The sequence below is a fragment of the Lactuca virosa genome, chromosome 7, assembly GCF_052849685.1.
Source record: "Lactuca virosa cultivar CGN04683 chromosome 7, Lactuca_virosa_CGN04683_v6, whole genome shotgun sequence".
Classification (NCBI taxonomy): Eukaryota; Viridiplantae; Streptophyta; class Magnoliopsida; order Asterales; family Asteraceae; genus Lactuca; species Lactuca virosa.
The window spans coordinates 150,435,719-150,447,306 of record NC_136432.1 but is presented as its reverse complement, the minus strand read 5'-3'; positions in this window follow the sequence as shown (position 1 = coordinate 150,447,306).

Genomic DNA, 11,588 nt, shown 5'->3' with positions numbered 1-11,588 from the left:
TCGGACTGTCGTTACGAATGACGAAGGTTTCGTGAATTTGACGGTTAAGGTGATAGAAACATATGAACTTAGTATGGTGAGGACCACGCCAACTCACGACGAATGATAGCAACAGACTCTTTACTGAACAAAGTTGGCCGATTTGAAAGAAACGTCTGTTATATGATGATGTACTCCTAGTGTGTTCGACAATGTACTCTCTGTAAATGTTCTAGTGATTTCTGTTTTCCTCTTGAAGTTAACACTTCTATCTATCGTACCGCGATGAGCGAGTACATACAATGAAAGTGCTTTGATAACTAGTTTTGATACTTTATACTACGATCCTCCTTGGTACCACTATGATCGCCTGACATATACAAGTTATGAATAATTAAGATGAATAAGACGGTCGACTTAGTAACTCTGCCTCAAATCCACAACCAAACAAGGAACAGGAATTAGGGCGGAATCACTCACTCTAAGTCTGCAAAATCTTGGCTATGCACAACCCTGATGTACACACTCAGCCGTCATAGCTTCTCTGAACGGATCTTTTAGTTCTCTTGAATACTGTGACTTGTTTCAATAAGTGAGTTATTATAATTACTTTTAAATGTTTTCCCCAAGTTTTAATCTTATATAAATATAAATTAATTTTTAAAGCAATTACTATTTCGAAAACGTACCGCTGGTCGCTGATGACACCGGGGTTGATTCTCCTGCGACGATCATCAAAATACGTCCATCTGCTCCTGAGTTCTTTGTTATCGGGCAGTCCCTATGGTAGTGTCCAATCTCACCACAGCCGTAGCAAGCTTGATTTTCTTCAGCTCCGGGGACTTGGGAGATCGGTTGAGCTGGTGCCCTGCAGAAACGGACTGTGTGTCCCTTTCTGTGGCAGTTTAGGCATTGTATTTCCCGACATACTCCGGTGTGGTGATAGTTGCACTTTCCACACTTCGGGAGGGTTCCAGCATATCGACTGGCAGGTGCTGGAGTAGCAGGTGTTGTAGCGGCGTACATAGTACTCATTTGTTCCTCCTACGGGGTTTCCTTTGTTGTTCGCTTCTTCTTCCTCTTGTTCCCCGACTTTCTTTTATAGTCCTCTCCCTTTGTTGGCTTGGGGATGGGGACTTCTACACTATGGCGGACTCCATGGTCGATGAGCCGTTGTGTCAGGCGTTTGGCACTATCAAATGTGGCTGGATTAGAAGATAGCACATCTCCTTGGATCGGGGCAGTTAGACCCCAGATGTATCTTTCTATCTTCTTGCTCTCCGGGTTAACCATCCCGAGGCATAGTGCTGTTAGGATGTTGAACCTGTCAGTGTAGGCCACTATGTCTGAGCCGACCATCGTGAGCTCCCATAGTTCTTGTTCCAGTTTTTGAACTTCGCCCAACGGGTAGTATTCTTCCAGCATTAACTCTTTTAGGTTTTCCCAACCTATTGAGTTAGCCACTGATAGGGTCAGTGACTTAACATGGTTGTTCCACCATGTCAAGGCTCTGTCGGAGAAGGTGCAGGCAGCAAACTTCACTTTGCTCCCTTCTGGGCACGAACAGACTTCGAAGACCGAATCTGTTTTCTCGAACAATCGCATCAGAGCCATGACTCCACCATTTCCATTAAAGAAATTTGGTTTGGAGTTCATGAAGTCCTTGTACGAACACTCCCTTGGGTGTTCGTGAGAATCTCCGGGGTTGGCTAAGTGGGTACCACTACCAGATCCGAAGGTACCACTTTTGCCGAAGTGAGCTAGAGCAGTTGTCACTGCGGCTGATATTGTTGCTTGCAGAGCAGTAGGATCGAACTGTGGCGGAGGTAGTGGTGGTTGAGTTGGAGTTATCGGAGTAGTGCGTCTGTTTGATCTGCGAGGAGGCATCTTTGCTAAAAGAATACAAAGATGAGATGGAATAAGTCTATAGCAGTGGATATAAGCCGAAAGCTGAAAGACAAAGTTATCATAGTTCTGAGTGTGTCTGGTCCTGACTTCCACAGGGTTCTGGAAACAATTCATAAAAGAGTCTATACCAAATAAACTTTATGAATTAGAAACGGCTATCCTCGAATGAATATCTGTGACCTGAATAACTGTTAGCAGTTGCATGTAAAGAAAATAATCCTAACACATAGTGTGAGTAGTGTCTCTACTAACTCATTAAATTAAACCAGATTATTATTTATTAGAGTGACGCATAAGACGTTTTGTTTATTTCAGTTAATCCTTCTTTGAAAACTTCTCATGAACTTGCTCTTGTTCCTCCTTGACTCTTCTGTTGACCGCTGTGAGGGAGTAGTTACACCTATCTGGGTTTGTCGTGCGAGAATGGAAGTGACTAGAGAATCTATGAGATTTTAGGTGAAACATTATGGGGTGATCCTTACAGAGTCCTTCTATAATTGTACAATGTATACAAGTTGTATATAATTTAAGATTAAATAGACCTTCGAATAAGTGATCCTACTCCAAAACCACAACCAAACAAGGAACATGTAGTGAAGCGTAGATCACAAATTCTAAGTCTATAAAATCTCAATTATATAAAACCTTGGGAGTATACCTTGCAAGATTATAGACCTATCTGTAAGGGTCTTTTAAGTTATCACATAAGTTAGTTATATAGCTCCTAAAATACTCCTATAGTATTTTAATGTAATGAACTTGGTATGTTTTAAACTTGTTATCGTGTTATAGTATTATAAAATACTCCCATAATATTCTAACTTTATGTTCTGATCTAGAAATCCCTTGAAGAGACTTAGGTAAGTTTTAAGACTGTTGCAACACCACATCACTCCCAAACTCATGTCGGTCACATCTCGAATGAATATAGTTGACCAAACTATATTGATCCTAGCTATGATTACATAACTGTCCAAGTTTGACCGCAGTGTTCAACCTTCAAATACTTCTGTTCTGTTCTTCTTGTGATACTTGTTCTAGTATGTATATATGTATAAGCACGTATGTATACTTTTATTAGGTATTGTTATATATTTAAAATATATAATTATCCAGAGCACTTCGGCCCCATTGCATTTATAGTTGTATATCTTTTATCGAATGATATACTTAGTTCACTATAAACAATGCTCTGATACCAATCTGTCACACCCCAAAACCGGAACGACGGAAACGTTCGGGGGTGGAGGACATCATGTTTAGTATCACAGGACATGCATCATAGTAATCAAAGTAATAAACAACCATTTCATTAGAATGAAAGTGTTTACAAAGTATGTGGTTCACAAAACATAGACTACATAAGTAAATAACAAAACAAGACATGAAGCTATAATGCTCCATCTTCTGAATCCCAGTACGCGTACCTGCCTACTAGTTACCTAAGAATACAAGTTATTTTGAAAGAGTAGATCAGCATTTAAGCTGGTGAGTTTATAAGATATTAGTGATGTAAGTAAATTGTAAGAAAGTTGTAGTAAGTTGTAAATTCTATTTAGAAAAGTTCGCCTGTTCCTCCAGAAAATCCTATATTTCCTGCTTTGATGAAAGATAAGTAAAATGACTCTACAATCCTTTCTATGCGTACTAAATGGATACAAGTTATATAAAACCCAGAGTGAACAAACAATCGGTTGTATGTATCTGCCATAAGCCCACAACCAAACAAGGAACAGGAAATGAGGCGGAAGGCACACATCCCATTGTTTGTTAGATCATCGTTGTATATAACCCTTGCGTATTCACTTGGTACTCATGGAGTTAACTGTAATAGTTCCTTTATATTTGATGAAAAGATTCTTTAAGAAAACCCTTATTTCTTTAGTAAAAATGGTAACTACAGTGGTTCCTTCTATAATCACTTTGTTTATACTAGCTATATATAATCTAATATCGAACAGATAGTTAATTGTGTGAATCTGCCCTAAGTTTACAACCAAACAAGGAACAGGAAATGAAGTGGAAAGCACACCTCCAACTACCTATCGGGTATTAATTATATATAACCCCGATGTATAAACTAAGGTATTATATAACTAATGACCTAAGGTCCTTTAAGTTATACTGATTTAATAAAATGGATTAAACCCTTTATTGGTAAGTTTCTAGTTTTTAATAGCCAATGTTCTATTTGAAAAGTATGTTTTGTACTAGAAGACGGTGTATTGAATTTGTATACTATGACCTGACCCATACCTGGTACTCCTTATGATTTCTTAGTGTATACGTAATATATAAATAACTAAGATTGGATAGATAGTAGACTGGGTGCATCTGCTCTAAGCCCACAACCAAACAAGTAACAGGAAATGAAGCGGAAAGCACACATCCTACTATCTGTCAGACCCGATTAATACATATCCCTGATGTATAAACTAAGGAATCATAAAGCTAGCATTATAGGTCCCTTTCTACTGAATGTAATAACTGCCTTAAAACCTGTTTGTTAATTAAGGTTGAAATGTGATGTGATTATAACCATATTGATATGACACGTGATTTACCACGACGACCTAATGGCGCCGAAACTGATGTGACATTTGTCACCCGTAGACTTGCAAGTCCCACTGTAGCTAGCAGCAAGGTGTGGGGTGTCAATCCCGTATAGATCTATACACAAACTCATGCTCTCCCTCGAGTAGACTCTGGTTACAAAACGCAACCTAGCAAGTATATTGCTAAGTCGTGAAGTAGTGGTTCACATTAATGTTATAGTATTCTTGTATTAGTATTGTATGTTCTCTCTGTATAGTGTATTGTATGTTCTCTCTGTTTCTCATTGTAATATGTTTGAACTCCTAAACTATACCTATTATAGTGTACTAGTATGTTTACCTGAACTGTTACTGACTTGAAGAAAAAACTCAATTATCTACTAAGTTATGATTGTACTTTAAAAACGGAGTTTTGTTAAACTATAAAGTAACATAACTTTAAAAGAGTTTTTGATATGTTGCGATCACTTATAAAAGACATAAGCGATCTTTTGAAAGATGTTTATAACAAACAATTACAGAATTATCATTGTGTTCAACTTGTATTCCCCCCTTAAAAACATTTAAAACAGTTAAAAGATTCATTATAGGGGTATGAACTCACCTTATGTGGGTGATTCAAACGAATATGTGCGTAAGGATGAGAAGTTCCACGAATGAAGTCCTGAGACACAACGAGTCCTAAATGACATATAATGGCATAAATATAGGGCTTAGAAGCAACCAAATGCAAGGAAACACCTTAAGGGACTAGGAAACACTTTGACCAAGTGTTGGAATCACATGTGATTCATCTAAGGGGAGTGTACGGCCACTTTGAGGAGTGTGCGGCCATGAGTGTGCGGCCAGGGAGTGTGTGGCCGGACACTCATGGTAATGAGTGCACAAAAGTGTTTTCCAAAGGTAGGGAGGCTTGTGGGACTAATGCTCATCAAGTGTTGAAGCTAGAAACGCATTTTGAAGGCCCTTTAGGGGTGTTTTGAGGGGTGTACGACCATACATGGGTGTGCGACCGCACACACCTTGTGTTCATGAGTTTTGGGCATTTTAAGGTGTTAATCTAGTGTTCGTAACAAGATCTAAGCATAGGGAAGGAGTACTTACGATCCGGAGGCTCGAGAAGGCTCAAAATCACCAAGAACAAGTGTGTGTTCTTGGTGAGATTTGAAGATCTAGCCAAAATATGATTTCCAATGGATGAAATCAAAGGGTGTTACTAGGTTAAAAGGATTAACAACAAATCAAGGGAAGAACACTTACAATCTTGAAGATCTAGGATGAAAATCGGATGGTAGTTGAGAGGGAAATCGAGTTCTTGACTTGGGAGGGTTAAAAGAGGTAAAGGAAAGCTAAGTACCACTTATATACTCGAGAGTGTGCTGCCAGGAGAGGGGTGTGCGTCCGCACATACAAGTGTACGACCGTACACTCCTTATGATGGAGTGTAAGGCTTGATTTCAAGGCTAGAAGTGTACGCGACCCAATCCTATACTTGATGCTTGAATGTACTGAGCTTTGAACCTTTAAACGGACTGTAAACAAGGCTAAATGACAGCAGAAATGAGTCTGACACTCAGATAAGTTGACTGGCTGGGCTTTACAAGGCAAAAATTTTCGGGTTGTCACACATTTGCCTTTCTAAATAAGGTGGGATCAATGACTCCTCTTTTGTATCCGGACATGACAAGAAATTCAGAGAGAGTCTCGTACCACGCTCTTGGTGCTTGCTTTAGACCGTAGACAACTTTTTCAAGCTTGTAACAGTGATCTGGGAATTCCAGACATTCGAAGCCCGAAGGTTGCTGAAGATAAACCTCCTCTTTCAATTCACCATTCAGGAAGGCACTTTTTACATCCATTTGATGCACATTGATATTCTTGTGAGCAACATACGCGAAGAGGATGTGTATGGCTTCCATCCTGGCTACTGGGGCGTATGTTTCATCATAATCATCACCTTCAAGTTGACTATACCCCTTAGCGACTAGTCTCGCTTTGTTTCGGACTACCGCACCGGATTCATCCAATTTGTTCTTGTACACCCATCTGGCACCTACAATAGTGTGACCTTTTAGCTTCGGAACGAGTTGCCACACTTTGTTTCTTTTAAACTCTTCCAGTTCCTCTTGCATAACTGTAATCCAATCGGGCTCTATTAATGCTTCTTTGATGGTTCGGGGCTCGAATGAAGATATAAATGTTGCATAGTGACAGTGATCAGATAAGTCTTGTGAGGATCGAGTTTGGATGCCTGCTGATGGGTTTCCGATGATTTGACCTGGTGGGTGATCCTTCGTCCATACGTGTAGACGAGGTTGAAGATGGTCAGCGGCTACGGTGGATGGGATGTCTTCAATATTTGAAGATTATGCGGTTGGGGATGGCAGTTCGCCCTGGACTTGTGAACAGCCCGCTGAATTGTCTTGATTTGGGAGTGTGATAATCCTTGGGTCAGTTCTTGTGTCAATGATCTCTATATTTTCGTCATCTGAGTCAGAAGAAACAGTTGAGGGTAGAGATCCTCTGCGAATAGGAACTAGAGCTACATCATCTAGTACTGGAACCTCGATGGTTGTTACTTGATCCGGAGTGGAGCTTTCCCCATCAACCGGCGAGGTGGAAGTATTGAGTGATACTTCATCGGATAGAGATGGACCAGATTCATCGGCATGCTGCTGTTGAGCCTCCGGGGACACAAGAACTTTGGATAACTTAGCGGTCTCTACAGGGTTAAAGAGATCATCATAGTTTACTTCAACTATGTTTAATGGACCCGAAGAGGTAGGAATATCACTTTCCATGATTGCTTTGGTTTCGGTTGATGGCACGATGTTGCGGGCGTAATAGTCATTAAATTTGACGTCGAAGCTTTCGACTATTAGTCTTGTGCGTCTAATGAGAACCCTATAAGCTACTTTGTTTGTTGAGTAGCCAAGAAAGATGCCTTCATCAAACTTAGGTGCGAACTTGTTAAAATGATATCTGTTGTTGATCACAAAACATCTACACTCAAAGATGTGGAAGAATCAAACATTTGGTTTGCAGTTGTTAAGGCCCTCATACGGAGTTTTACTAAGACGCTTGCAAACAATGCTTTGGTTTTGAACAAAGCATGCTGTGGCCACTGCTTCGGCCCAGAAGTAGAGAGGAAGGTGTGTGAAGTTAAGCATAGATCTGGCTGCTTCTACCAGAGTTCGGTTTCTTCGCTCTACTACTCCATTCTGCTGCGGTGTGTAGGGAGTTGAGAAGTTGTGACTAATACCATTTGAAACCAAGAAACTGTTTAAGAGGTGATTGGTATACTCGGTTCCATTATCACTTTGGATGTGGCGCACTGGTAATTTGATCTGAAGTTCAATTTCTTTGATAAAATTGATCAGTATCTGCGGAGTTTCGGATTTGAGTCTCACGAAGAAGACCCAAGTGAAACGAGTGAAGTCATCAACTATAACCAGTATGTATTTTTTGGGATGAAGACTGGCTACGGTAGATGGACCGCAGAGATCAATGTGCAGAAGTTCTAGTGGTTCAGAAATTGAAGAATCAATCGCCATTGGGTGACTTGCTTTGGATTGTTTGCCACGTTCAAAGGCAGGACAGAGTGTATCATTGCTGAATTTGTGAATTGGGAGACCTCGGACAAGGTCTCCGGTGACCAAATTGTTGATATATCTGAAATTAAGATGAGCTAGCTTTCGGTGTCATAGCCAGCTGACTTCAGATACTGCTTTGGATAGAAAGCATAGCTGCAGTTTCCCAATGATCAGAGAAACGTCCAGAGGATACATGGTTCCTTCGAAATTGGATTTGATCAAACATGTGCTTCTATCACTTGTCATTATGTAGCAGTACTCATTTTCAAATTTAATTTTGTGGCCTGCTTTACATAGTTGGCCTACACTGATGAGATTATGTTTAAGGTTTCTACGTAGGCAACCTTTAGAATTGAGAAGTTTCCCGTAGTAAGAACACCATAACCTCGGATTATCCCATTTGCGTTGTTACCAAAGGTGACATTTCCACCTTTGCTGATTGGCCTGAAGGCCCGAAGGTATTCTAACTTTCCGGTCATGTGCAAGGAGCAGGCACTATCAATTAACCATTCTTCTTCTTGTTCCTCCTTGCACAATGCTTGAGAATTACACGGTTAGTTTGGGCATCTAAACAAGTTTGGAGCCCGGGGCTACAGATGAATTTTTTATGGATGCATGAGCCGAGGTTGCAGGGACAGGTTTAGTGTCAACTTTGAGTCCTAGACCTGGGTACTTGTGAGTTTTTGGAGATTTTGAAAAGTTACGAGGTCTATGATAGATACGAGGTTTCTGAAAAGTATGTGAGTTTTGACAAGGACAGGTTCTTTGAAAAATACGAGGTTGGGCTCGAGAAAACTCCTTTTGATGAGAAACAGATGAGCGTCTTTTAGAACTTGTCTTGACATTGTTTCCAGTCAGCGGTCCGGAGGATGTGGGATTACGTTTAGGACCGGTCTGATGATGAGATCTGACATTTGTGCCTTTATTTTTTGAGTCAGAGTGCCTTGTCACAGTGTGTGCACATGACTGTTTCCTAGGATGTGTCATTGCAAGAGACTGACAAGATTTGAGATTGGTTGGTGTAGGTAAGATTCCTTTCCATTTTGGGTTGTCTAAGGAATATATTATAAAACCATTGCTACGAAAACACTTTACTTGCTTTTGGGTTTTGTCAGATTTCTTTGAAAAAATTTGAGGAACTGTACATTCCTTTTTGATTGATTTTCTGACAGTTGAGATTTTAGAAAGATAGTTTGAAAAAACTGGTTTTTCTGGACTCTTGGAATTTGAAACATCGACTTGTCTTTTCAAAAAACTTTTCTTCCTTTTGTTACAGAACTGATGTTCCTTTTTGAAAGCCATTTTTGCTAAAGTTTTAGTTATACCGCAGTCAGTGAAATTCAATTGCAGTTTCTTTGAATCCTCGGATTGTTTTTGAAAACGAGGACTTGACTCATCCGAGCTGGATGGTTAAGGATTCTGGGAACATTGACCGTATTCAAAGTTGTCTATGAGTAGTTCGTGATGGATAGGCTGAAGGGTTACTGAACTTTTGACTGGGGATTGCGGTAAGGATGATTGGACTACCGCAGAGTAAGATTGAGTTGTGGGACACTTTATGAGGGAAAGTTGGTCAGACTGTGGTGTAGGACTGCAGTTGGCGAGACTACGATCCGAAGGCAGTGAAGGAAAGTTTATGAAATCTACTGGGTCTTCCATAAGAATTTCTTCATCACAATCGGATGACACTTGAGAGTTGGTATTAATTGTGTCAATGACAGGTTTTTGATTAGAGGTGTGATCTAAGGATTTGGGAAGAATTTCCTCAATGACACAATTATTGCTTAGATCATGAAGGCGACCGAAGTGGGCTTTGATGTCCTCAGGGAAGATTTTATTATTGACAGGGTAATGGAACTCCCGGTCCGGAGGGACATAGGGACGGTCCTTGTTAAACCGAGGTAATGAGTCCTTTGCGGTATTGTACCCATTGGACCAACCCCAATAATAAGTATTATCTATGGTTCCATTGTTCACAAGATTTTCAATAGCTTCACTTTCATTGAACAGTTTTTCTATGAAAAGATTTAAACGTACAATCTCACTTTGAGCTAAATCTCTTTGGTTCAAGGCTATTTCTAATTGTATTTCACTTAACATTCTTGCATCTTTCTCTAACTCTAAGTCCTTTTCTAACATAGCTACTTTGAGTCTTTTGTTATCCAGTCGTCCTCTTACGTGAAACATCTATTGGGACGCTATGTTCTTCTCATCTAGAGCTTTGTTATCGTCTGTAAGGACGGCAACACATGTGTCATTAAGATTGTCTATGAAGGGTTGACAGTCATGCATGCTATAATTTAGAGTTTGGATCATGAGTTTTACCTGTTCGACGATGCTTAGAGTCCCATCCTTTGCCATGTAGCAGTAGTTCTTTTCTAGCTTCGTAGATCCATCATCATCCGCAGTTGCCAGCATGCAAATCTTTCCTTTTCCCTTGACGTTGCTGATGTCTTCATCTTCATCTCCAGATGACCAGACTTGATGGTCCCTTTTTACATGAGCTACGTATGCCCTTGCTTTTTCTTTTTCCTCCAATTCTTGAGCCATTCTAAGGTAGAATGCTCTATCTTTCACTATGTTAGCTTTGCAGTCTTTTGCAAAGTGATTCTCCTGGTTGCACTTGTGACAGATTACAACATCACTTTTATCTTCTGATGAGGTACCAGAGTCAGTTGGATTGATGGGCTTCGGTGCCTCTTTGGGTTGAGTGGTATGAGGTTGCGGTGGTGGGTGAGGATTTTTGGGATATCGAGAGTGATTATTGAAGTTGTGGTTGAATGGAGGTTTGTTGAACTGCTGATTTTTACGAAAAGAAGGAGGTGCTAGCCGGTTGAACTGTTGGCTAACAAGAGCAGTAGCATTCTGAAATTCTTCTTCATCATCATAATCTGAGTCAGCTTCATATGACTGCGGAGGATTTTCATACGAGGGAGAGTAAGATTGAGTATGTGGAGCTTGTGCTATGAGAGCAAGTGGTCCTCCGAAGTCAGCACATTCTTTGAGTACAGTGGATTCTTGTGCTTGCAGTTCACCGTAGAGCTTGTAGAGAGATAAAGAATGGATCTTTCTATCTCCTTGGACTATCATCTTAGCAGTCGTCCGGTGTCTTCCCAAACCATTGAGAAACTGAAGATTTGTCTCATGGTTGCTTCGGACCGTGCCAACATTAGATAACTTAGTGACAATCAGGTTGAACCTTTTGAAGGAGTCTTCCAAACTTTCGCCAGTATGAGCTTTGAAATTGTTGAACTCATTGAGTGTGGTTGTGAGCTTCTTATCTTGAGCTTGTTCTGTGCCCTCATATAAGTTTTTGAGAACATCCTAGATCTCTTTTGCTGATTTGCAGTTTATGATAATGTCGAAGTTGTCGGGAGTAACTCCACAAGAAATTTCATAAAGAGCAACAACATTATTTTCCATTTTATCGAGATCGTCTTTGGTGGGACGATTCATGGTTGGTTGACCTCCTCCTAGTCTGGCTGTGGCTCCATCGGTTTGAACTGGTGTAAGAACAGGGACATGTGGACCTTCTTCTACAGATCGCCATACA